This window comes from Gorilla gorilla, chromosome 6, assembly GCF_029281585.2.
Source record: "Gorilla gorilla gorilla isolate KB3781 chromosome 6, NHGRI_mGorGor1-v2.1_pri, whole genome shotgun sequence".
Classification (NCBI taxonomy): Eukaryota; Metazoa; Chordata; class Mammalia; order Primates; family Hominidae; genus Gorilla; species Gorilla gorilla.
In genome coordinates, this window is record NC_073230.2 from 142288874 (window position 1) to 142315791 (window position 26918).

Genomic DNA, 26918 nt, shown 5'->3' on the forward strand with positions numbered 1-26918 from the left:
GAAGCCTCATAATGGTCATTTTCCAAACAGAAAAGGTTTTTAGAGTCTCTATACCAACCTTCTCTAAGCATTCCCCTCCACCTCGAAGCACGTCTCTGTCTTCATCTGCATACACTTTTTCTCCTTAATAAGAACTTCAGCAGCCTTGAGCAGTTCATTTTTCCAGCCTGACCTCTTCTAGCAATAGCTCTCCCTTAAAATTACTATGTATCATTTTCTCTGATGAAGCTGAATATTAAAGAAGAACACAGAGAGAGGCTTTAGACCACACAGGATGACAGTATTTCATCCTCAGAGACAGAGGGTGTTAAAATGTTCTACAGTTGTGCACTGAGGAAATTTCTTTACCCTCACACCTCCGTGAAGCCCAGAGCTGTGTCTAACAGACTTTCAGGGCCACATTTAGCACATATTTAAATTCTCACAGCTCCTAGATGGGCATCTAATCTCGTTTCTAAGCAAAGTCAGCTGGATTGGACCACCTTATCAGTCTGAACCTATTAAATCTTATTTATTTCCCAGCTGCTAGAGATTCAGGTAATGGTTATTTATGTAGGAATTTGGCAAATGTCAGACAAACCCAGTGATGCTTGTCTAGAGTCCTGTTTGCAAAGGATGGCAGCCAATGGGTTATGTGAGTATTTCATAACCTTTTCTCCTAAGACTACTCCCCATTTGAGGTTTTAGACAACAAGGCCATGCAAAGTCTAATCAGGAATGAGATGGTGAGAGTGACTGTCTTATTGAATGCTGAATGCTTCCAGAAGTAGAACATGATTTATATCAATAGTATAAACTGTTTATTACACAAACTCATGGTGCAAATATGTTCACCATTCTTTTGCTTTTCTCATTATTGTTTGCCTTACAGCAAAACTTTCCCAAGCACCTATTGGCAGAAAGCCCAGGATTTCTCTGCTGAGGTCCACCCCAATACCTTGAATTGTTACTAGATGCTAAAGGCTTAATTTCTAGGGAGGGTGTATTGGGGATGGTGGTGATGGTTCTTCCAGAGAGCCAGTTTACCAGCCCACCATTACCCAGGAGTGAGGTCTGATGGTGTTTCCAGTCTTTCATTGTGTTAGAGCCAGTCCTTCTTCCACAGTCCTTTCTGTTCCTCCTCTACCCTTTCCTAGGTGTTTCCCTTTTAGGGCAGTCTTGTGTCTCTGTCAGTTGGTCCGCCCTTTCCTCAGAGACCAGCATTTATTTATTTATTTGTTTATTTATGACACAGAGTTTCACTCTGTCACCCAGGCTGGAGTGCAGTGGTGCGATCTCAGCTCACTGCAACCCCCACCTCCCAGGTTCAAGTGATTCTCCTGCCTCAGCTTCCTGAGTAGCTGGAATTACAGGCATGCACCACTATGGCCAACTAATTTTTGTATTTTTAGTAGAGACAGGGTTTTGCCATATTGGCCAGGCTGGTCTCGAACTCCTGACCTCAGGTGATCCACCTGCTTGGGCCTCCCAATGTGTTGGGATTACAGGTGTGAGCCACTGCACTCTGCTGAGACCAGCATTTATACTAAAATGTACTGACAGTGAGTGGCCTTGCACACTGCCTCACAGCTACAGGTGGCCCCTTTCTTACATTTGCAGGTGGTCAGCTCAAGTGACTCTTCCTTGATAAGACAAGGATAGTCTCCCAGGGAAAGGTGTCATTTGAAGCACCACTGTCAATGGACACTCTCTAATCTCTATCTTGCTAGGCACACTGTTCCCAGAACATCCCTTATACATGGCCATCTTTGTTTTGTTTTTTAATATTTTCAAGACAGGGCCTTGCTCTGTCACCCAGGCTGGAGTGCAGTGGCACCGTCATGGTTCACTGAAGCCTCAGCCTCCTGGGCTCAAGTGATCTTCCTGCTTTGGCCTCCTGGGTAGCTGGGGCTACAGGTGCACACCACCATGCCCTGCTAATTTGTGTGTGTGTGGAGATGGGGTCTCACTGTATTTCCCAGATTGGTCTCGAACTCCTGGCCTCAAGAGATTCTTCTGCCTCGGCCTCTTAAAGCACTGGGATTATATGTATGAGCCAACTCGCCTCGCCACGTGGTCATTTCTTTGTTCTTGAAGCAAACGGAGGACTGAAAAGCTCCCTAAAGTAATCTAGATATCCATAGCCCGCAAGCTTATGGCAAAAACCAAGGCGTTCACATTACCCCAGATTACCATCCCCTTGACCCCCACTCACCAGAACTCCTCAAGTTCTCCCTGGTTCCTCCTGGGAGTCCCCTTCACTGCTTGCCAGCTGCCCCCAGCAGGAGAGAGACAACTCAGATGTCCTTGAGGCCAGCCAGCCACCCTGCAGCAATGAGATCTGCTGGGCCTCCTGCTGGCCTGGAGTCCCCACCCCAAGCCTCTGCCATCAGTCCAAATGGAATGTCAGGCAGTGGCAGTCAGCCACACAACTGCCTGGTCTCAGAGGGGTACAGCTCTTTGAGTTGACAGCCATTTTTACCATGGAGGTCTCACAGCGCTGGCAAGGCTGAGTGAGAAGTTTTAATCCATGGGCTGTGTCCCAAACCAGCAGTTGTTTTCTGACAGCCAAGCTGCTCAGGCTAAGTCCAGGCCACCAGCCCAGATTTTGTCCTCTTTTGTGGTGGTCTCTTCTCCGGGACCTGTATGTTCTGTTCTGCAATCTGGCCTTAGGCTGGAGTGCTGGTCTATCATAATACTTGTATGTCTTTCACACTCAGAGGAAAAGGGATAGGGTCTAATATATGTTCCCTAGGTGGCCCTTCTGCCTCTTATTTCCGAGTGCAAATTGATGAAGACTGAAGTGGGAAATTACCTTTCTACCTGGAAATAGCCAAGACCCACACCTACTCCTCCCACCCCCACAACAGCTCAGCCTTGATTCTTGCCAAGCCAAGCCTAAAATGGTCTTTTTTATTTCTGTTTTTATTTTTTTGAGACAGAGTTTCGCTCTTGTCACCCAGGCTAGAGCGCAATGGCGCGATCTCAGCTCACTGCAACCTCCGCCTCCCGGGTTCAAGCAATTATCCTGCTTCAGCCTCCCGAGTAGCTGGGATATCAGGCATGTGCCACCACACCCAGCTAATTTTTTGTATCTTCAGTAGAGACCAGGTTTCACCATGTTGGCCAGGCCGGTCTCAAACTCCTGACCTCAGGTGATCCATCCACCTCGGCCTCCCCAAGGGCCAAGATTACATGTGTGAGCCACTGCTCCCAGCCCTAAAATGGTCTTTTATAGCCACATATGATGATAGTGATAGATCTCATTTACATGGCCCTTTGTATTAGTTTCACATTGCTGTTGTAATAAATTACCACCACCAAGAACTTAGAACTTAGAACAAGAACTTAGGATTTATTATCTTATAGTTCTGTAGGCCAGCAGTCCAAAGTCTCACTGGGCTAAAGCCAACATGTCTACAGAGCTGGTTGCTTCTGGAGACTGTGAGGGGTGAAGTTTCCTTATCTTTTTCAGCTTCTAGAGGCTTCCTGTACCCTTTGTCTCATGATGTCCTCTTCACATCACTCTAACCTCTTGTCCCCATCACCACATCTCCAACTAATCACTGCAATCTCATGCCTCCAGAGCTCTTAAAAAGACACTTGTAGCCAGACATGGTGGCTCATGCCTGTAATCCCAGCACTTTGGGAGGCCGAGGCAGGTGCATCATGAGGTCAGGAGTTCGAGACCAGTCTGGCCAACATAGTGAAACCCGGTCTCTACTAAAAATACAAATATTAGCCAGGCATGATGGTGTGCACCTGTAATCCCAGCTACTCAGGAGGCTGAGGCAGGAGAATTGTGTGAACCTGAGAGGCAGGGGTTGCAGTGAGCAGAGATCGTGCCATTGCACTCCAGCCCAGGTGATTGTGCAAAACTCCATCTCACAAAAAAAAAAAAAAAAAAGACACTTGTGATTACATCAGGCCCACTCAGATAATCCAAAATAATCTCCCTATCTCAAGATCCTGAGCTTCATCACATCTTCAAAGGCCCCTTTACCATTTAAGGTAACATATGTGCAGGCTGCAGGAATTCGGATGCAGACATCTGAGTGGGGAGAGTCATCTATTGTTCAGCCTACCTCACCCATTATGCTTTTCAACAATGTTTTTAGATAAATTATCCCATGTAATATTTCAGACAACCTTGGGAGGCAGGTTATGGCAATTTCTATTTTACTGCATAGGAAATTACATAGGCTAAAGCTATGCCGTCCAATATAGTAGCCACTAGCCACACATGGCTTTTATCACTTGAAGTGTGGCTAGTTCAGGTTGAATTATGCAGTAAGTTTAAAATTCACAATGGATTTTAATGATTTCTTACAAAAGGAATGTAAAATATCTCATTAATAATTTTTAAAATATAGATTACATGTTGAGACAATATTTTGCATATATCAGAGTAAATAATTTTAACTGTTTCTCTAAAAATGTGACTACTAGAAAATTTTAAATTACACATGCAGCCCACATTCTATTTTTATTGTGCAACGCTGAGCTAAGATCGTACATTTAGTAATGGCCAGCCTGTCTTCTAACCCCGCTGTTAGTGTCCTGTGTCCTACAGCCCACAGAATAGTAGGAAAATGATGGGCTTTGGATTCTAAGAGACCTGGCTTTGAATTCTGACCCTCTCACTTAAGGTAAATGTTTATTAATATTTCTGAGCTTCAATTTTAGAATCTGAAAAAGAGGCTAATAAGACCCACATTATAGGATTGTTTTAAATATTCAGTGGATGACCTACATAGAAGATCTAGCATAGAAACTGGAATTGGTGAGAAATTATAGTTACTCTCCCCATCCTGTCTCTTCTCTATAAAACAGCCACCATATGCAAACAGACAGATAATAATTTTAAAGGTCATCAATTACAGGAAAATATCACAAGTATAAAAAACTTTTTCTCATCTACATTAAACCAGAGAAATCTAGTTTTTATAACAAATTTTTTATAATTTTAACTCCGGGTACCTATTGTATGGTAGCTGTCTACAATGCCTGCATCTCCACCAGCAGAGTAGTTTCTTCCATAGATGCAGAAGGAACAGGGCCTGTAGACATCAAGAAAGAAGCCAGACCCTTCTGGGACCAATTGTACCAATAAGAAAAAAAAAATTAACTGGTGTGCACTTATCTTAATTTGTCAGAAGTTTGCCTTGAGTGAAGTATGGCAAACTCATGAAGATAAAGTCCTTTGCCCATGGATTCTCCATTCGTAACATAAGCATAAAGCTGTTACGTAGTACTCTGCATAGAAACATGGGCAGCATTTCATTTATTGCTCTGTTTACCAAAGTGAGTTTAGTAGGAAATTAATAAATGTCACATGAAAAGAATACCCTGGTGAAACAAGTTCAGAAAACTAGGTTGAACAAAATATGCTGTTCTGCCTATGCTAATGTACATCGTGACTCACCAGGAATCAGGAGGCAGTATGTAGATTCCCAAACTTATTTGACTAAGGAAACCCCTTTTTCTTTTTGCTAAATATGGAACTGCTAGGGAACTAGTATGGAGTTCATATTCTGGGGAAATAATTCAGGGAATGTTGATCTATTTAAATGGAATTTTTGTTTTCTCTCTGTGTGTGTGTGTGTGTGTGTGTGTGTGTGTGTGTGTATGTGTTTGTGTGTGTATGTGTCTCAAAATCAGTTCTCAAGTTATGACCCAGACATGTTGTTGTTGCTGTTGTTGTTGCTGTTGTTTATTTGAACCTCAGGTCCAAGTAATTTTATTATCATACTTCTCTGTTCATGGCACACTGTCAACATCAGTTAGATTTGTTTTCCAAATCTTAAAACTCAAGAGTGGGTGCAGTGGCTCAGGCCTGTAATCCTAGCACTTCGGGAGGCCAAGAGTTTGAGAGCAGCCTGTGAAATATAGTGAGATCTCACCTGTACAAAAAGAAAATTTTTTTTTTTAATTAGCTGGGGAAGGTGGCTCTAGTCTTAGCTACTTGAGAGACTGAGGTGGGAGGATCATTTGAGCCCAGGAGTTGGAGGCTTCAGTGAGCTATGATTGCACCACTGCACTACAGCCTGGCCAACAGAGCAAGACTCTTTCTCTATAACGAAAAAGAAAAAAACCTCAAAAAAGTGCTTTCATTACTTTATTCTTCTTAGGACATCCTTTTATTTATCGATTTACAAGACAGTCAAATTACCAGAGGAGAAATAACTCCCAAAGGAGTTCTTTTAAAGACTAACTCTTTAAGGATAAGGTACTTGAGTGGACTTTGAATGTAAAGGAAATCATTTTACTTTAATAATATGGAAAACTGTAATGCAAATTTCCTCTTGCTTTAACAACTATGCTGACATTATCAATCTTTTGCTTCTCGTAGCTTGTACCATGTCCCCTTTTGTCCTTACTGAAATGAATAATGTAAATCTGATCCTACTCTAACTTCATCAGCCCACTTAAATGAAAGTCCTGAGGAGCAGAAATCAGAGATCCTGTGTGCTCTTTGTAGCAACTTTGTAACTTCCTCACCATTGCCTGGAACTCATACCAAATATATTGGTACAACTTTTAGATAAGCTGGATGCATTCTGTCTTTCCAGACAAACAAATAGATAAGCGTTCTTTTCTTTAATGATGGCATAGTCTTATCTTTTTTTTTTTTTTTTTTTTGAGACAGTCTCTCTCCATTGCCCAGGCTGGAGTGCAGCAGCCCACGATCTTGGCTCACTGCAACCTCCGCCTCCTGGGTTCAAACGATTCTCCTGCCTCAGCCTCCCGAGTAGCTGGGATTACAGTTGTGTGCCACCATGCCCAGCTAATTTTTGTATTTTTAGTAGAGATGGGGTTTTACCACGTTGGCCAGGCTGGTCTTGAATTCCTGACCTCAAGTGATCCACCTGCCTCGGCCTCCCAAAGTGCTAGGACTACAGGCAGGAGCCACTGCACCTGACCATAGTCTGACTTTCATTAGCAATCATTCTAAAAAGCAAATAATCTCATTGACAAACACCCATCAAAAAGGAAAGCCTGGCTGGGCGTGGTCGCTCATGCCTATAATCTCAGCATTTTGGGAGGCCAAGGCGCCTCCCAAACCTCCAGGGCTCAAGAGATCCTCCCACCTCAGCCTCGTGAGTAGCTGGGACTACAGGCCTGTGCCAACACACCCAGCTAACTTTTGTATTTTTTGTAGAGATGGGGTTTCGCCATGTTGCCCAGGCTGGTATGAAACTTCTGGGCTCAAGCCATCCGCCCCTCTTGGCTTCCCAAAGTGCTGGGATTACAGGTGTGAGCGACAGCGCCTGGCTAGCACATGAATTTCCTATCAACAATGTGGAAGATCTATGCTCTAGGTCTCAAATTACCTGCTATTTATTTTCTGTTAATTACTCACCTGAGACCACTGATTAAGAATTTTTTAAAAAGCATGGCCAAAATTCTCCTCTAGCCAAAGTTCTATCCTCATGCCAAGTCATAAAAACTAGCAAATAACACACCTGTGATAGACTTCTTTAAGCTACCTATGAGAAAACCTCAACAAATCATGGCTTAACCGTCTTCCTTTGGCACTTTTCAAGGCTATATTTGAGAAATTTTCATATAAAAGTGTTCCGATATCTCGAAATTAAATATAATAAATCTACTATATTAGTTGAATATCTATGACAGATAAATTCAGTTTAGAATTTAATAATAGGAAAGGCATTTTTAAAGTCGGTATATTTAATTTCACAGGTAATAAAGCCTAGCTCAGTTATTATATTTTCTCTTTTTTATCCTGGCTTCCAGGGTACTCAGGACTATGTTTTGGGATCAGTTGCAGTAGTTTTGCTAAACCTAAGTTTTATGACACAGCTATAATCCACCTATTGGTTGGCTCATATTCTTTTGCTATCTTTTAGTGGTTATCCAGCATTTTAGTCTTTATTGTAAGTCATTTCAAATCCCCTTAAGCTGTAGATAAAATCAAAATAAGGCTGGGCACGGTGGCTCATGCCTGTAATCCCAGCACTTTGGGAGGCCAAGGTGGGTGGATCACCTGAGGTCAGGAATTCGAGACCAGCCTGGCCAACATGGTGAAACCCCATCTCTACTAAAATTACAAAAATTAGCTGGGTGTGGTGGCAGGTGCCTACAATCCCAGCTACTTGGGAGGCTGAGGCAGGAAAATCACCTGAACCTGGGAGGTAGAGGTTGCAGTGAGCTGAGATCGTGCCACTGCACACCCCAGCCTGGGTGACAGTGTGAAACTCTGTCTCAAAAAAAAAAAAGGAAATAATCACATGTACTTTTTATACCATTATTCTAGGAACCTGGTAGAGTGTAGTTAGTGGTGGTGAGAAAATGAACTGCCACAGAAAAGGGGAAAGCACAGATAGAGAGTAAAGGAAACTTCTGTTTTAGAGGAAAAGTGGGAAGAACTAATCTGACCTATGCAGCCCACTTATTTCCTGAAATGGATTCGGGTTTGTACCCTCTCTGGATACTGAGCAGATCTACTGCCCCTTTGGACAAACTGTTAGTAACCTTTCAACAGAAAGAGAGGGAGATAAGATGTGATTCATTTTAATTTAAGAAGAATAAAAAATTAAGGCTACCTCTGTACATGAAACTTTTTTTTTTTTTTGAGAAAGGGTTTTACTCTGTCACCCAAGCTGGAATGCAGTGGCATGATCATGGCTTACTGCAGCCTCAACCTCCCCGGGCTCAGGTGATCCTCCCGCCTCAGCCTCCCAAGTAGCTGGGACTGCAGGCACGCACCACAATGCCCGGCTAATTTTCGTAGACATGGGCCTTTGCCAGTTGCCTAGGCTGGTCTCAAACTCCTGGGCTCAAGTGATTCACGTCCCTCGGCCTCCCAAAGTGCTGGGATTACAGGCATGAGCTACCATGCCTGGCCTGTACACGAAACTTTTAATGGTGTATGTTTGTTGCTTGCCTGCTTCTTTGGGGGAAATGTTTTTCTTTTCTCTTTCTTCCTTTCATTCCATGGTTTGTTCCTAGGCTTGTCATTTCCAAGTACTCTAGAGATCACGAGCTCAGATGTGTTCAGCAGAGACCCCCCTCATCAACCCATCAGTCCCCTGCACTTCCTTCTGTGCTAAAACTCCTCTCTCTGTCTTATGATTCCCAGGTCAGAGTGAATTGGCTGGGTGGCAAGTGTCTCTGATGTCCCTTCAACAACTTCAGCTGCAGGGCTGGGCTCTTGCCAGTCAACAAACAGGGTGTCAGGGTCAGCTGTTTAAGCTGAAGAGATTGATCCTGTTTAAATAAAATCTGATGGGGTGACTAGCACAAGACTTTCAGGTGCTCTGACAGGGAAGGGTCACACCAGGAGAGAAAAATCAGATCACAGTCTGAAGGGAAAGTTATATGCTGGCAGCTTTAGACCTCACTGACTACAGAAAGGGATCTCAAACACAAGTTTAGGGGCTGGGCACAGTGGCTCACACCTATAATCCCAGCACTTTGGGAGGCCGAGGTGGGCAGATCACTTGAGGTCAGGAGTTTGAGATCAGCCTGGCCGATATGGTGAAACCCCGTCTCTACTAAAAGTACAAAAAATTAACCCAGCATGGTTGCGCACTCCTGTAGTTCCAGCTACTCCAGAGGCTGAGGCATGAGAATTGGTTGAACCTAGGAGACAGAGGCTGCAGTGAGCCAAGATCGTGCCGTTGCACTCCAGCCTCAGCGACAGAGCAAGAATGTATCTCAAAAACAAAACAAAAACAAAAAAAAAAACCACACACATACAAGTTTAAGGGAAATATTACAACAAAAATTTTTAAAATTTTGGCTAACAAACCAGCTTTGTAGTATGATCATAATATCATATAACTGTAAAGATACCCACAGTAATCAAATTCAGGTTATATTAAGTGACAGTTAATGAAACTTTTAAAAACTGAATGCAACATTGCATGGGTATGTGCAAATGTTCATCCTCCTGGAAAATGGAGTTATATTTTCATCATCACATTTTCAGAGGTCAACAATCTAAAAATGGTCCAGAACCTCTCACTGATTTGATCCAATGCCCTAATTTCCTAGCGACCATCCAATCAAAACTAACTCAAGCAGAGCTGCCAGGTGAGGGATTAGGAAAGATCAATTGCAGGAAAGAAACTTTTCTAATGAGGTTTTTGTTTGTTTGTTTGTTTTTTAAGTTCTATAGCTTGCAAGGCTAAAAGCATTGTATAAGGACAGAGAAGGCCTCAAGTCTCCACTCTTCAACCTCACCACTGCCCCCTACATTTCAACAGATGACGTTATCTCTTACTCTACAAAGAAAATAAAGGTCATCAGACTGAACATTTAGCAACTTCCTGCATCTGCACTGAGTTTTCCTCCTTCCATTCTGGTTCAGTTGGTTGAAAGTAAAGCTTGGAGTCACAAAGAAAACGAGCACACAAACAAAAGATTTCTTAGCAAGGCAAATTTACTTCTGTGGAAGGGTGCTTCTCACAGGACTGGTTCCCATGAGAGCATGCCAAACAAAAGAGGGAAAGGGTTTTTTTTTATTCCTAATGCATCTTGTCCCTACGACTGTGTCCTGTCTCTGTTGGCTGGAGTTGGACTGCATAATCTAAACTGAACCCGACTGGCTAACTTGAAAGACAGTTTTGGCAGGAAGAGCTGTCACAGTGGGAGGGGTAAATTACAGAGTGAGTAGCAGATGTGGGCTCTATAGAAAAGGACCAGTGGGAGAGTTGTTTACTGGAACTAGGAGCAGGGAGGCACAAAGGATAAGGAAGTTGGACCTTGAAAGTAGAGAGCAAAGAAACTTAACAAACTAAACCTTTGAAGAGGAACTTCTCTTGGATCTGACAAGCTGAAAAGAGGCTTCTCCTTTGTGCGAGGCTACTTTCTCCTTCTTTCTTCTGGGTCTCATTCCCTCCAGCATCCTTGGGGAACCTCACTCCAATTACTATTCTTTCTCTTCCAGCAGCGTCAATCTCTCCTGCTCTACTTACTCCTTAACACAATTCTCTAATCTTTGAGAAAATTCTCTACTTCAGACTTGGCAGTAATCATCTTAACCAAGTGGTCAAGCTTGGCATCCCCCAAAGTGGGATGGCCTGATATGATGTGCCTCCTAGGGTAATATAATTGGAGAAACATAGGCTCACTTTTGTGGAGTTCTTACAAGACATACGTGACCCAAAATTTATGGCAAGGAAACAGATAAACACAGATTGTGGGATATTCCATTGAACAACTAGTCTAGACCCTTCAAAGGATTCAATGAGATGAAAAATAGAGGGAGCATTGGTGAAAACTAAAGAGGCATAACTGCCAAATGCAAGGTGTGAATCTTGATTGGATTCTGGATAAAAAATAAATACTAGGCCAGGTGCATGTCTCAATAGTTAACTCCTTTATGTTGCTGAGTAGTGTGCCATTGTATAGATACACTACAATGTGTCTAATTACTCATCTGTTGACGAACATTTGGGTTGTTTCCAGCTTGAGACTGTGACAAATAAGTCTGCTATCTACATGTATCTACAAGTATTTGGATCAACATACATTTCCATTTTTTAAAAATAAATAATTAGCAACCAATGGCTGGGTCACATGATAGATGAATTTAACTTTTGTAAAAACTGCCAAACTGTCTTCCAAGGGAGTTGTACCATTTTACATTCCCACCAGTAGTGTATGTAATATATGAAAGTGCCAGTTACTTCACATGCTCTCCAACATGTGGGATGATTAGTCTCTTAATTTTAGCCATTATAATAGGAGTGCAGTGGCATCTCACTCTTGTTTTAACCTGCATTTCCCTAATGACTGATAATAAGCATTTTTATGTAATTATTTGCCATGTAAATATTTTCTTTGGTGAAGAGACTTCTCAAATCTCTTTTTCCTGTTTTTAAATACAATTGTTAATTTTCTTATTGACTTTTGAGAATTTTTTATATATTGTATATTTAAATTCTTTACCAGATAAGTGATTTTAAAATATTTTTTCCCAGTCTGTGGTTTGTCTTTTAAGTTTCTTAACAACGTCTAAGTTCTTAATTTTGATGAAATCCAATGTATTCATTTTATCTAGTTATGCTTTGTGTTTTGGGTATTTTTCATAGGAAATCTTTATGTAAAGTCACACATGTTTTCTTCTATGCTTACTTCTAGAAGTTTTACAGTTAGGTCTAAAATCCATTTTGAGTTAGTTTTTCATATGGTATAAGGTATGGATCAAAGTTTATTTTTTTGCATATTGTTGTCCAATTTTTTCAATATTTTGTTGAAAAGACTATCTCTATTCCATTGAATTGCTTTTTACCTTGGTGGAAAATCAATTGGCCACATATGTGTGCATATATTTCTGGACTCTCTAATCTGTTTCATTGATCTATTTTTCTATTTTTATTGCCAATATCACACTGTCTTGATTACTGTATCTTTATAGTAAGTCTTGAAATTAGGTGCGGTATAAGTTCAAAAGTGAACATATTATCTTTTTAGTCTTATTCCTGTCTTTATCTCAATGAATGGTGGTGCCATTCATTCATGCCAGAAGCCCAGCATCATCTTGAACTTCTTCACCTCCTACATTTCATCAATAACCAGTACTTACTTTTCTCCACCCTTATTGTAACTACTCTGAGCTACTTTTTTATTACACATTCAATCTCTCTCTCTCTCTCTTTCTCTCTCTCTCTCCCTCACCAAGCTTTCATGGGGCTCAATAAATGTTGGTTGAGTGAACTAGTTAATTAGTTAACTTATCACCTGGATTTCTGCCACATGTACAAGTAAGTCTTTTAACTGGTTTTCTCCAGTCTTGGATAATCCAGTACATTCTCCACAATACAGCTGGAATAATTTTTCTAAGCAAATCTGACCAAATGCATTTCCTTTTAAAACCCCTTCAATGTGGTTGCAATTCTGGTCTCTGATAAAACATACTTTAAACCAACAAAGAGACAAAGAAGGCCATTACATATTGGTAAAGGGATCAATTCAACAAGAAGAGCTAACTATCCTAAACATATATGCACCCAATACAGGAGCACCCAGATTCATAAAGCAAGTTCTTAGAGATCTACAAAGGGACTTAGACTCCCACACAATAACAATGGGAGACTTTAACACCCCACTGTCAATATTAGACAGATCAACGAGACAGAAAATTAACAAGGATATCCAGGACTTGAACTCCGCTCTGGACCAAGCAGACCTAATAGATATTCACAGAACTCTCCACCACAAATCAACAGAATATACATTCTTCTCAGCACCACATCGCACTTGCTCTGAAATCAACCATGTAATTGGAAGTAAAACACTCCTCAGCAAATGTAAAAGAACAGAAATCACAACAAACTGTCTCTCGGACCACAGTGCGATCAAATTAGAACTCAGGATTAAGAATCTCACTCAAAACTGCCCAACTACATGGAAACTGAACAAACGGCTCCTGAATGACAACTGGGTAAATAACAAAATGAAGGCGGAAATAAAGATGTTCTTTGAAACCAATGAGAACAAAGATATGACGTACCAGAATCTCTGGGACACATTTAAAGCAGTGTGTAGAGGGAAATTTATAGCACTAAATGCCAAAAGAGAAAGCAGGAGAGATCTAAAATCGACACCCTAACATCACAATTAAAAGAACTAGAGAAGCAAGAGCAAACACATTCAAAAGCTAGCAGAAGACAAGAAATAACTAAGATCAGAGCAGAACTGAAGGAAATAGAGACATAAAAAATCCTTCAAAAAATCAATGAATCCAGGAGCTTGTTTTTGGAAAAGATCAACAGAATAGATAGACCACTAGCCATACTAATAAAGAAGAAAAGGAGAAGAATCAAATAGACACAATAAAAAGTGATAAAGGGGATATCACCACCGATCCCACAGAAATACAAACTACCATCAGAGAATACTATAAACACCTCTATGCAAATAAACTAGAAAATCTAGAAGAAATGGACAAATTCTTGGACACATACACCCTCCCAAGACTAAACCAGGAAGAAGCTGAATCTCTGAATAGACCAATAAAAGGTTCTGAAATTGAGGCAATAAATAATAGCCTACCAACCAAAAAAAGTTCAGGACCAGATGGATTCACAGCCAAATTCTACCAGAGGTACAAAGAGGAGCTGGTGCCATTCCTTCTGAAACTATTCCAATCAATAGAAAAAGAGGGGATCCTCCCTAACTCATTTTATGAGGCCAGCATCATCCTGATGCCAAAGCCTGGCAGAGACACAACACAAAAAAGAGAATTTTAGGCCAATATCTCTGATGAACATCGATGCGAAAATCCTCAATAAAATACTGGCAAACCAAATCCAGCAGCACATCAAAAAGCTTATCCACCACCATCAAGTCAGTTTCATCCCTGGGATGCAAGGCTGGTTCAACATATGCAAATCAATAAACGTAATCCATCACACAAACAGAACCAACGACAAAAACCACATGATTATCTCAATAGATGCAGAAAAGGCCATCGACAAAATTCGACAACACTTCATGCTAAAAACTCTCAATAAACTAGGTATCAATGGAATGTATCTCAACATAATAAGAGTTATTTATGACAAATCCACAGCCAATATCATACTGAATGGGCAAAAACTGGAAGCATTCCCTTTGAAAACCAGCACAAGAAAACGATGCCCTCTCTCACCACTCCTATTCAACATACTATTGGAAGTTCTGGCCAGGGCACTTAGGCAAGATAAAGTAATACAGGATACTCAAATAGGAAGAGAGGAAGTCAAATTGTCTCTGTTTGCAGATGACATGAATGTATATTTAGAAAACCCCATCGTCTCAGCCCCAAATCACCGTTAAGCTGATAAGCAACTTTAGCAAAGTCTTAGGATACAAAATCAATGTGCAAAAATCACAGGCATTCCTATACACCAATAACAGACAGAGAGACAAATCATGAGGGAACTCCCATTCACAATTGCTTCAAAGAGAATAAAATACTTAGGAATACAACTTACAAAGGATGTGAAGGACCTCTTCAAGGAGAACTACAGACCACTCCTCAAGGAAAGAAGAGAGGACACAAACAAACAGAAAAACATTCCATGCTCATGGATAGGAAGAATCAATATCGTGAAAATGGCCATACTGCCCAAAGTAATTTACAGATTCAATGCTATCCCCGTCAAGCTACCATTGACTTTCTTCACAGAATTGGAAAAAAACTACTTTAAATTTCATATGGAACCAAAAAAGAGCCTGCATAGCTAAGACAATCCTAAGCAAAAAGAACAAAGCTGGAGGCATCACACTACCTGACTTCAAATTATACTACAAGGCTACAGTAACCAAAACAACATGGTACTGGTAACAAAACAGATATACAGAAGAACGGAACAGAACAGAAGCCTCAGAAATAACACCACACATCTACAACCATCTGATCTTTCACAAATCTGACAAAAACAAGAAATGGGGAAAGGATTCCTTATTTAATAAATGGTGTTGGGAATACTGGCTAGCCATATGCAGAAAACTGAAACTGGACCCCTTCCTTACACCTTATACAAAAATCAACTCAAGATGGATCAAAGACTTAAATGTAAGACCTAGGACCATAAAAATCCTAAAAGAAAACCTGGGCAATACCATTCAGGACATAGGCATGGGCAAAGACTTCATCACTAAAACACCAAAAGCAATGGCAACAAAAGCCAAAATTGACAAATGGGATCTAATGAAACTAAAGAGCTTCTGCACAGCAAAATAAACTAGCAGCAGAGTGAACGGGCAGCCTACAGAATGGGAGAAAATTTTTACAATCTATCCATCTGACAAAGGGCTAATATCCAGAATCTACAAATAACTTATACAAATTTACAAGAAAAAAGCAAACAACCCCATCAAAAAATGGGCAAAGGACATGAGCAGATACTTCTCAAAAGAAGACATTTATGCAGCCAACAGACAAATGAAAAAATGCTCATCATCACTGGTCATTAGAGAAATGCAAATCAAAACCACAATGAGATACCATCTCATGCCAGTTAGAATGGCAATCATTAAAAAGTCATGCAAAAAAAGATGCTGGAGAGGTTGTGGAAAAATAGGAACACTTTTACATTGTTGGTAGGAATGTAAATTTGTTCAACCATTGTGGAATACAGTGTGGTGATTCCTCAAGGATCTAGCACTAGAAATACCATTTGACCCAGCAATCCCATTAATGGGTATATACCCAAAGGATTATAAATCATTCTATGATAAAGACACACGCACATGTATGTTTATTGTGGCACTATTCACAATAGCAAAGACTTGGAACCAACCCAAATGTCCATCAATGATAGACTGGATTAAGAAAATATGGCACATATACACCATGGAATACTATGCAGCCATGAAAAAGGATGAGTTCATGTCCTTTGCAGGGACATGGATGAAGCTGGAAACCATCATTCTCAGCAAACTATCACAAGATCAGAAAACCAAACACCACATGTTCTCACTCATAAGTGGGAGTTGAACAGTGAGAACACATGGACACATGGAGGGGATCATCACACACCGGGGCCTGTGGGGGGGTCGGGGGCTAGGGAAGGGATAACATTAGGAGAAGTAGGCCAGGCACGGTGGCTCACACCTGTAATCCTAGCACTTTGGGAGGCCAAGGCGGGCAGATCATGAGGTCAGGAGATCAAGACCATCCTGGCTAACATGGTGAAACCCCGTCTCTACTAAACATACAAAAAATTAGCCGGGCGTGGTAGCGGGCGCCTGTAGTCCCAGCCACTCGGGAGGCTGAGGCAGGAGAATAGCATGAACCTGGGAGGTGGAGCTTGCAGTGAGCCGAGATTGCACCACTGCACTCCAGCCTGGGTGACAGAGCGAGACTCCGTCTCAAAAAAAAAAAACATTAGGAGAAATACCTAATGTAGGTGATGGGTTGATGGGTGCAGCAAACCACCATGGCACGTGTATACCTATGTAACAAACCTGCACGTTCTGCACATGTAACCCAGAACTTAAAGTATAATTAAAAAAAAAAGAAAACCTTAAAATTTAAAAATAAATAAATAGATAGATAAAATAAAACCCCTTCTATGGCTCCTCATGACCCTGAAGATAGTATCCAAATTTCTTAGATTGATTTTCACCGCTCTTTTGACCTGGCCCATACTTAGTTCCTTAGCCCCAATTTTCATCACATCCATCTTTAACCTGACGTTCCATATCCTCTTTCACCTTTTGATCTTCGCTCATAGTGTTTGCTTACTTGTACCAATGTTTTACTCTACCTATCTCCTCTTCCTTTCCATCAAGTTAATGCCTACTCATCCTCATGTTTCAGCTGAGATGTCTTCCCTGAATTCACTACACCTGTGTTAAATGTTTTTCACAGTCGTGCTCAGAGAGCCAGGTATTTCCACCTATCACAACATATTATAGGTATCCATATCCATAGAGGGCTCTGTAGCAGCGGGGAATGCTACTATCTTGATCCTTGTATCTACAGCAGTTCCTGGCACCTAGTGGGGTGGGTGCTTAACAAATATCTGTTGAATAAATTTTGCATACTCTGACCCTCATGATTCCAACTATGTATATATTTGAAGGATTCACATTATTTCAAATGTATTTTTCAGTATTAACAGATTTACAACTCTTGAACTGTCCAACTTAAGGCCTTTGAAAATGGTTTTTGTTGTTGTTGTTGTTTTGGGTTTTTTTTTTTTGAGACAGAGTTTCGATCTTGTTGCCCAGGCTGGAGTGCAACGGTGTGGTCTCAGCTCAATGAAACCTCCGCCTCTGGGGTTCAAGCGATTCCCCTGCCTCAGCCTCCCAAGTAGCTGGGATTACAAGTACCCACCACCATGCCTAGCTAATTTTTGTATTTTATTTAGTAGAGATGGGGTTTCACCATTTGGCCAGGCTAGTCTCCAACTCCCGACCTCAGGTAATCCACCCGCCTCGGCCTTCCAAAGTGATGGATTACAGGCATGAGCCACCACACCTGGCCGAAAATGTTTAATTTTGATATACATGAAGTACTTTTAAGGAAATCAAAATCAAAGCCAGTACTTCTTACATTTTGGTGTGCACAGAATCACATGGAGAACTTCTGAGAATTCCAGATTCCTGGATGCTGTTCCTGGAGTTTCTGCTTCAGCCTGCCTGGGAATGGGGCAAGAAGCCTACACTTTTAGTAAGCATTGTATTAATCAAGTTGTCCTGGTTGCCATAACAACACTGGTCCCCCTAACCTCAGATGGTGAACACAATAAAAGTTTCATTTCTTGCTTATATCCCAATCCAAATGGATTGGCAGCCTTCCATGCAGAAGTTCAGGGACCTAGGCTTCTCACATTTTAAGGTTATGTCATTTTCTCGGGACTTGAAGTACTACATGGAAAAACTCTGTCTCCAACCAAAAAATGAAGGAAGATTGAGAATGTGATGTATATGCTATGTGAGAGGCTTGAGAGTTCTTTTGTTTTGTTTTGCTTTTTTGGTTTTGTTTTGTTTTGTTTTGTTTTTTGTTGAGACACAGTCTCACTCTGTCACCCAGGCGGCTGGAGTGCAGTGGCGTGAACTCGGCTCACTGCAACCTCCGCCTCCCAGGTTCAAGCGATTCTCCTGCCTCAGTCTCCCGAGTAGCTGGGACTACAGGCGCGTGCCACCACGACTGGCTAATTTTTTGTATTTTTAGTAGAGACAGGGTTTCACTGAGAGGTTTTATAGGCTATCATGGTAGTGGCCATATTATGTCCAGAGCTGAACTCCATCAGGAGATCACATCTAGGTATACATTGAGAAGGGGAATATAATCTCATGATATGTTCAGGTAGAACAGAAAAGGCTTGGACATTGGTGAGCACTGCATTCCATGTCTCTTGTGTCCTTTATTTCAGATGCACTAATCCATTGTCAATAGTTGGAAAACATCCTGGTATGTGGTAAACCACAGTTCATTTCTTACAAATTCTGAACATTATCATTCATAGCGTGATATATCTTCCCAAGACGTGATTCAAAAATGTCTTTGTAATTTCTCTTTAAGTCTTATTTTAAAGTCAGATAACACGTCAGATGGGCTCTGTAGTCTGCCTTGGGGTGAAAAGTTGTTTTCGTAGCTTCCATCAACTATTGGCTATTGCTTTAACTTAAAGAATCGTTTCAGTGACTCCCTTTCTTCACAGCTTCTGCTGAAGTAGTTTCTCTTAAGTTTCAGGTCTGATCATCGATTCTTCCCACACAGCAGGAAAGGAGGCGATTATGACCAGGTAAGGCATTTCAGCCCTTCAGCAGAAACCTCTTGGTAATTAATTCTATTTCTAGGTCCCTCTTCACTTGAGTGCTTTTACATCTTTGCGTTTTATTTTTCTTTTATGTGAGAGCTCACTCCAAGTTATAACCATTTGATCAATATTTTATTTTGCACATAAATGATTTTCCTCAGTAACATCTCAGCAACTTACAACTTTTATAAACTGCCTTCTTAAGTAAACTGCTTTCTGAGAAAGATTACATAAGAAAATAGTTTGTAAAGATTATAAGTTGTAAAAGAGTGCTAATAAAAATTATTATGAGCAAATTGTGTTTTTGCTTGCAGAATTCATATTTGGAATAGCATTTTAGCACCAAAACAAACCTGTTTAAAGGAGATTTTAAATGTTTTTCAGGATTCAATGGCTGCAGTAATTATATGAATTATTTGGATGATTGGAAGTGGGGGTGTAGGGGAGAGAAAGTGTTTCTTCAGCTTTAAACATGCAGAGTCCATCTTCACCTCCATTTTCTGCATTGGGGAAAGAGAGTTATAGGTGAAACCTAGGAGATCATTATTCTGAGATGCTGAAGAATCACTGAGGGGAAGAAGGGGAAAACAATTTGGAAGCCTCTGGCTGAGTTTCTAATCAATTCATTATGCCATCATGAGTTTTCAAATTGCTCTTCTTACAATCTTGAATATCTTTGATTCCGTCACTCCCCTACTTCCTGCCTCAGTTTTGCCACTTTATGGGCCAAAATGTCCTGCACTAATCTACGAACTTAGAGAATCATAGATCAGAGAAATTATGCCAGATCTGAACGTCTCCTTGAATTCTGTTTTTTAAAATAGTAAAATGAAAGATTGATAAAAATATTGTTGGCGAGACGAGGCTCTGTCTCCATTTACTAAAGGCATCATTCTCACTCCTAGACCTTTCTCAAATGGCCAGGGAGAAGGGTCGAGAAGAGACTCAGCCTCCTTCCAAATAAGTAAATGTTAGCTCTTCTAATGCAATCTAAAGTTCAAAGGATAAGCAAGGAGAACACATCTGGGACACAGTGGCAAGGGCTCTGTACACATTTCCAGGAATGAAATTCCCTTAAGCCTTGAGAGAGGCAGAGCCTGATGAGCAGTGGCCTTTCTCTCTCACTGCCCGGCTTCTCTCTCACTGCCATTCTAAACACTGGCAGATGCAAGTTTTGATAATGTTTCAGTTTAATATTTCCCAAGCTCTGACTCTGTGGACCTCACTGGGACTGGGTGACACGGTCTCAGTATTTTGATCCTGGCTATGTGAATTCTGGAAGGAGCTTAGTTAGGATGGTGGAAATAGCCCTAATCTAAAAAGTTCTACATCATCCTGCATCACTGATCCTAAGTTCTAGGAGCTTAACTTCCTTCTGCCTCTACTTTCACATTGAAAAACTTAGGGCTGGGCACGGTGGTTCACGCCTGTAATCCCAGCACTTTGGGAAGCTGAGGTGGGTGGATCACGAGGTCAAGAGATCAAAACCATCCTGGCCAACATGGTGAAATCCCATCTCTACTAAAAATACAGAAAATTAGCCGAGTGTGGTGGTGCGCGCCTGTAGTCCCAGCTACTCAGGAGGCTGAGGCAGGAGAATCGCTTGAACCTGGCAGGCGAAGTTTACAGTGAGCCGAGATCGCACCACTGCACTCCAGCCTGGTGACAGGGCGAGACTCCATCTCAAAAAACAAAAAAAAAAAGAAAAAAGAAAAACTTAGATGGTGCTGTCTGCACTAAGGTTGTGTCAAAAGATGACAAGAGGACAAGAAGCTTTGAGTATCTTATAGGAAGAATTTCCTATGGCTTATATGCCATGCCAGACATATCACGAAGTTTAGATTACTTTTTTAAAAAGATAATTTCAACTTTTATTTTAGATTTGGGGGTATATGAGCAGGTTTGTTACATGGGAATAGTGCATGACGCTGAGGTTTGAAGTACGATTCATGCCATCACCCAGGTAGTGAGCATAGTACCCAGTAGTTAGATTTTTCAAACTTTGCCCCACTTCCTCCCTCCTCCCTCTAGTAGTTCCTAGCGTCTATTGTTCCCATCTTTATGTCTCTGAGTAGCCAATGTTTAGCTCTCACTTATAAGTGAGAACATGCGGTATTTGGTTTTCTGTTCCTACATTAATTCACGTAGGATAATGGCCTCCAGCTGCAATCCATGTTGCTGCAAATTACATAATTTTATTCTTTTTTATGGCTGCACTTAGATTACACATCTAATACAGATCTGTATTAGATCAAATACAGAAAGTAGCTAATATTAATGCTATATCTCATATAAACTTCAGGGGTTAATTAACTGTGGCAAATACTGTATCTTTCATTAGAATTAGCATAATTACAGTCCCTCTTAAAATGTGTTTAATTGAATTTTTTAAAAATACCCTTTTCAATAATTTTTCTTTTCTTTCTTTTTTTTTTTTTTGCTTTAAGACAATACCAGTTTATTATCTTTCAGTTCTGGGGGTTGGAAGTCCAAAGTGGGTCTTACTGGGCTACAGTCCTATGCTCCTTCTGGAGGCTCTAGGGGAGAATCTGTTGCCCTGTCTTATCCAGCTTCTAGAGGCCACCATATTTGTGGGCTCAGGCCCCTTTTCTTCATCTCCAAAGTCAGCAATGTCAAGCCAAATCCTTCTGACACTGCCATCTCTCTTGTTCTCTCTTCTGCCTCCCTCTTCCACTTACAAAGACCTTTCAAGGTTTGAATGTTTGCCTCCTCCAAAACTCATGTTGGAACTTGATCTTCTATGTACAGTATTATAACATGGGGCCTCTAGGAAGCAATTGGATCATGAGGGCTCTTTCTTCATGAATGGATTAGTCCATTCACGAATTAATGGATTCATTGGTTATCATAGGTGTGGATTAGTTAGTTATAAGAGTGAGTCTATTATGAAAAATAGCTTGGTTCTCGGTGCACACCCTCACTTTGTGACGCCTTCTGCCATGTTATGACAGAGCACAAGGCTCTTACTAAAAGGTGATGAGATTCAACTGCCCAGTCTTGGACTTTCCAGTCTCCAGAACTGTCAGACATGAACCTCTTTTCTTTATAAATTACCCAGTCTCAGGTATTCTAATGCAGCAACAGAATATGGACTAAGACAGGACCCTTGCAATTACATTGGGCCCACCCAGATAATCCATCTATCTTTTTTAAATTAAAAACTTAAAAAATTGTGGTAAAATACACATAACATAAAATTCAGCATCTTTCTTAAGCTACGGGTGGTGACATGTGCCTGCAGTCCCGGTTACTTGAGAGTCTGAGGTGGGAGGATTGCTTCAGCACAGGAATTTGAGACCAGCCTGGGCAACACAGCCAGAACCTGTCTCTAAAACAAAACAAAAATCTTAACCATTTTTAAGTGTACAGTTTAGTAGTGTTAAGTACATTGTTATGCCTTTTAGATAATTATTGATAATTATTGAAATGGATATTACCTCATAAAAGGATCCCAATTCTTATCCTTACAGTCACTATCCTGCTTACTTTGAATATCCATTTCAATCTGTTTCAATCTGTTTTAGTACTAACTGATGAATGTAGACTTGTTTAATCATAAATATGACACTCAAAATTCAATTAATAAGTGCTTATTCAGGGCCCACCATCTTCCACAAACTGGGCTGGGCTCCTGGGAATACAGGCTGGAGTAGATGAGATTTGAGTGGGGACACAGCCAAACCATATCAGTTGTGTTTAATAGGTAGATTTTAAAAATTCCTGAAAATTTAATAGTCAGTGCTCATAAGCCTGTAGGGGCACGTTCTAGCACAGCACTGACTCTCATCTAGTGGTTGTCTAACTTTTTTATTTGCATACACCTATCAGTAACAATTGCTTGAGCATATAATTGCAAAAGATTTGTGGTTAGCTTTATATTATATACACACACTACTCTAGTAATATGGTTATAATATTTTTGAGGGGAAAATAAACTATATATATATATATATTTTTTTTTTTTTTTTTTTTTTTAATAGATGGAGTCTCGCTCTGTCGCCCAGGCTGGAGTGCAGCAGCACAATCTTGGCTCACTGCAAGCTCCGCCTCCCGGGTTCACGTCATTCTCCTGCCTCAGCCTCCCGAGTAGCTGGGACTACAGGCGCCCGCCACCACGCCCAGCTAATTTTTGTATTTTTAGTAGAGACAGGGTTTCATCATGTTAGCCAGGATGGTCTCGATCTCCTGACCTTGTGATCCACCTGCCTCGGCCTGCCAAAGTGCTGGAATTACTGGTGTCAGCCACTGCACCCGGCCCAATAAACAATATTTTAAAATACATTTTATTTCATTTATTTGTGATATAAACCTTTTCATTTTTAATGGGAACGAACTTTTCATAAGCAAGAGAAATGTGTCAGCTCTATTACTTCACCACTGTTTTCACCTGTAATGTGCCTGAATGAGAGCTCATGCCAGAAGGAGAAAAAGTTATCAGCTCTGCCAATTTCTTGTTGTTTCCTTTTGCTTGTGTTATTAAAACTCAATTCAATTCATGCTCTCTCTGCAGGAATATTTTAAAACTAAATAACCTAATCTGTAAAACCATGTAACTTTTTACATGCAAACAGCAATATTTCACAATTCTAGGAAATAGAATGAATGAGAATGGGGGAGTCTGTGTTGCCACAAAGGAGTATCTGAGGCTGGCTAATTTATAAAGAAAAGAGGTTTGCTTGGCTCACAGTTCTGCAGGCTGTACAAGAAACATGGCCCCAGCATCTGCTTGGCTTCTGGTGAGGTCCTCATGCTGCTTCCACAAACAGGGAAAGTCAAGGGGAACCCGTGTGTGCAGAGATCAGATGGTGAGAGCAAATCAAGAGAGCCAGATGGGGGAGGTACCAGGCTCTTTTTAATAAGCAGTTCTCGGCTGGGCGTGGTGGCTCGCACCTGTAATCCCAGCACTTTGGGAGGCCGAGGTGGGCGAATCATGAGGTCAAGAGATTGAGACCAACCTAGCGAACATGGTGAAACCCCATCTCTACTAAAAATGCAAAAATTAGCTGGGTGTGGTGATGCACACCTGTAGTCCCAGCTACTCAGGAGGCTGAGGTGGGAGAATCGCTTGAACCCAGGAGGCGGAGGTTGCCATGAGCCGAGATTGTGCCACTGCACTCCAGCCTGGAGACAGAGCAAAACTCCATCTGAAAAAATAAAAATAAAATAAAAAATAACTAGTTCTCCTGGGAACGAAAAGTGAGAATTCACTTACTGCACCTACTCACCCTACAGGGAGGGCATTAATCTCTTCATGAGGGATCCACTCCCATGACCCAAACACTTCCCATTAAGCCCCAACTCCAACATTAGGAGCAAATCACAACATGAGATTTGGAGGAGTCAAACATCCAAATTATAGCAGGGGTCATTGTCAATCCCAACTCACTATGGAATTCTCACTCTTCCTAGGACACTTGGCATGCCAGTGAGGTTGTCTTTGTGTATCCATACAGTAAATATTAAAGTTGAACTCCTTTCACTTTTAAGAGAAACAGATAACTGTTTTATTATTTTTTCCTCATACACCAGTAGATCATTTTACCCAAACCCTGGAACATCACATTCAGGAATGAGGAGGAATATCTCACCCCCACCTCCCCCTTTAGAGACCTGTGGTCTAATCCTTTGCCGGAAACTATTGCTGACAAATGGTGTTAAATGACCACATAAGACCTCCCATAAGGGCTCCTGAAAGGTACATCCCCTTTGGTAAGTGGTAGGGAATCACTGTACCTTGGGTTTACAAAACTGGATTGAATGCAGGGGATGTAAGTACACAAGGGAAATAAGTTTGGAAATGCTTAGCTATCTCTGGAGCTGGAAAGACGAGAGCACAAGAAGAATGCGTAAAAAACAAACAAACAAAAAATAGCAGCAGACACCTAACATGGGTGATAAATATAACAGTCAGAGCTACGGTGTTTTGTTGAAAGCAAAAGTCTAGAAAAGCAAGTAAGATAAACTCATCACAAGCATCTTTTGAGTCCCTAAAGTTTCCTTTCCTGGGAAGATTTAATAGAAGAATATGGCAGTCACCCATCCTCTGGCATAACATCTATAAATGTGTTATTCCTCCATCCCCCACCCAAAACTCTTTCAAGGTGATCATTCAAATGCACACTTTTCTGCATATTATAAAGTAATTTTTCACTTCTTTTGTGTTTTGATAGATGTTTCCTGGTATTTAGCTTCAGAATGTTTCCTTTTATGCATCTGAAACATTGTCATTTCTTGGAGACTCTAATGTGGCTTTAAAAAGAGAGGATCACTCTGTCCCCAACTGTTACCTGCTCTCCAAGGGAGAGCTCAACCCCAGGAAATTGGAAAGTACTGATTATTTAGCCTACCTTAGTTCAGCTTCGTTATCACTGTTATAACACCTTTGACTAGTTGCTGGGGTTGGAGTGATGGCAAAGAATATATATTGACAATATTTCTTTTTAAGAGATCAAAGCCTGTATTAGTTATAGTATTCCAAAAGGAAAAAACACATAATAAATTAATTGTTATAACCATAGCCTTTAACATCTTACAAAGTACTTGTACATCCTTTTCTCATTGAAGCCTACCTGCAGTTCTAGGTTGAGATTATTTTTATTTACCATTGAAAAAAACTGTGGTCATGTGGCTTACCCAATTTACACAAACCTTGTTTCTAAGGTAAATATCACAGACACAGCAGGTCTCCTGTTCTGTGACATATGACAAAAAGAGACAAATAAAACATGTTTTTCCTTCCTTTTACTTCATGTTTTCACTACCTCCCTAACTCCATCTGGTCCAGGTTGAAGTAAGCTGACAGTCTTCATTTACTTTCTGTTTGTTTTGAGAAGACTCTTGAACAAAATTAAACCTCAGGGGCAGGATAAGAAAATTGGGAGAAGGAGACAGGTTCATTGGAAGACATAAACCATGAAGATGATTGCCAATATGGGGACAGACAAGGTTAACTAGAAATCTGTTTGGCTATAAAGCAGGAAAGATAGAGCCAGTATAGGAAGATCAGAAAAAAGACAGGAATCAGGAAAACTCCCTAATTTTCAGACCACAATTTCACCTTTTCATAGCATATTAGGATGAAATGAACAGAAATCCTGTTTCAGTATGTTAGACTGTGTAAACTAGATGAGCCACATGTATTCTCTGGGACTGTTTCTCTCTCTCCTAAACACACACACAATTTAGGATGGCCAAATAAAATACCAGATACCCAGTTAAATATGGATATCATACTAAAAGATAAATGCTTTTTTAACCTAAGTATGCCCAAGTTTCGTATGAAGTATATGAAATCTACTAAAAAATTGGTTTCTTTATCTGAAATTCAAATTAATTTGGTGCCCTGTATTTTTATTTACTAGATCTGGCAACCGAAACCTAATGAAACTTGAGATCAACTTGCTGCCACTGAATAGAACCCTATGGAGCTGAGGAAATCACTACTGCCCCCTGTTGGACTCGGTTGGATCAGTCATTTTCTTGTTTTGAGACGTGCATATTAGTTGCAAATAATTCTTAGTTTCTGTCTGTAGTTACTCAAAGTTTGTGCTTTAAGTGCAGTTTCCACTCTGCACTCTGTTGATGCTGAAACAAGTTTTTCAAGCAGATCTGGTTTGGAATTTGTTCTCTCCTTCCCCAAGTTCCAGTGATGCTCAACCCCTTCCACTATCACCAAGATAACTTCCTTTG

General features: G+C 40.8%; 1 long non-coding RNA gene across 1 annotated transcript; it reads left to right on the forward strand.

Moving 5' to 3' along the window:
• Positions 1-588: 588 nt before the first annotated feature.
• On the forward strand, positions 589-26676 carry LOC129523801 (uncharacterized). The gene is made up of 3 exons (XR_008667425.2): positions 589-634; positions 19142-19193; positions 26591-26676. It is a non-coding gene; the product is annotated as an uncharacterized lncRNA (long non-coding RNA).
• The last annotated feature ends 242 nt before the right edge of the window (positions 26677-26918 follow it).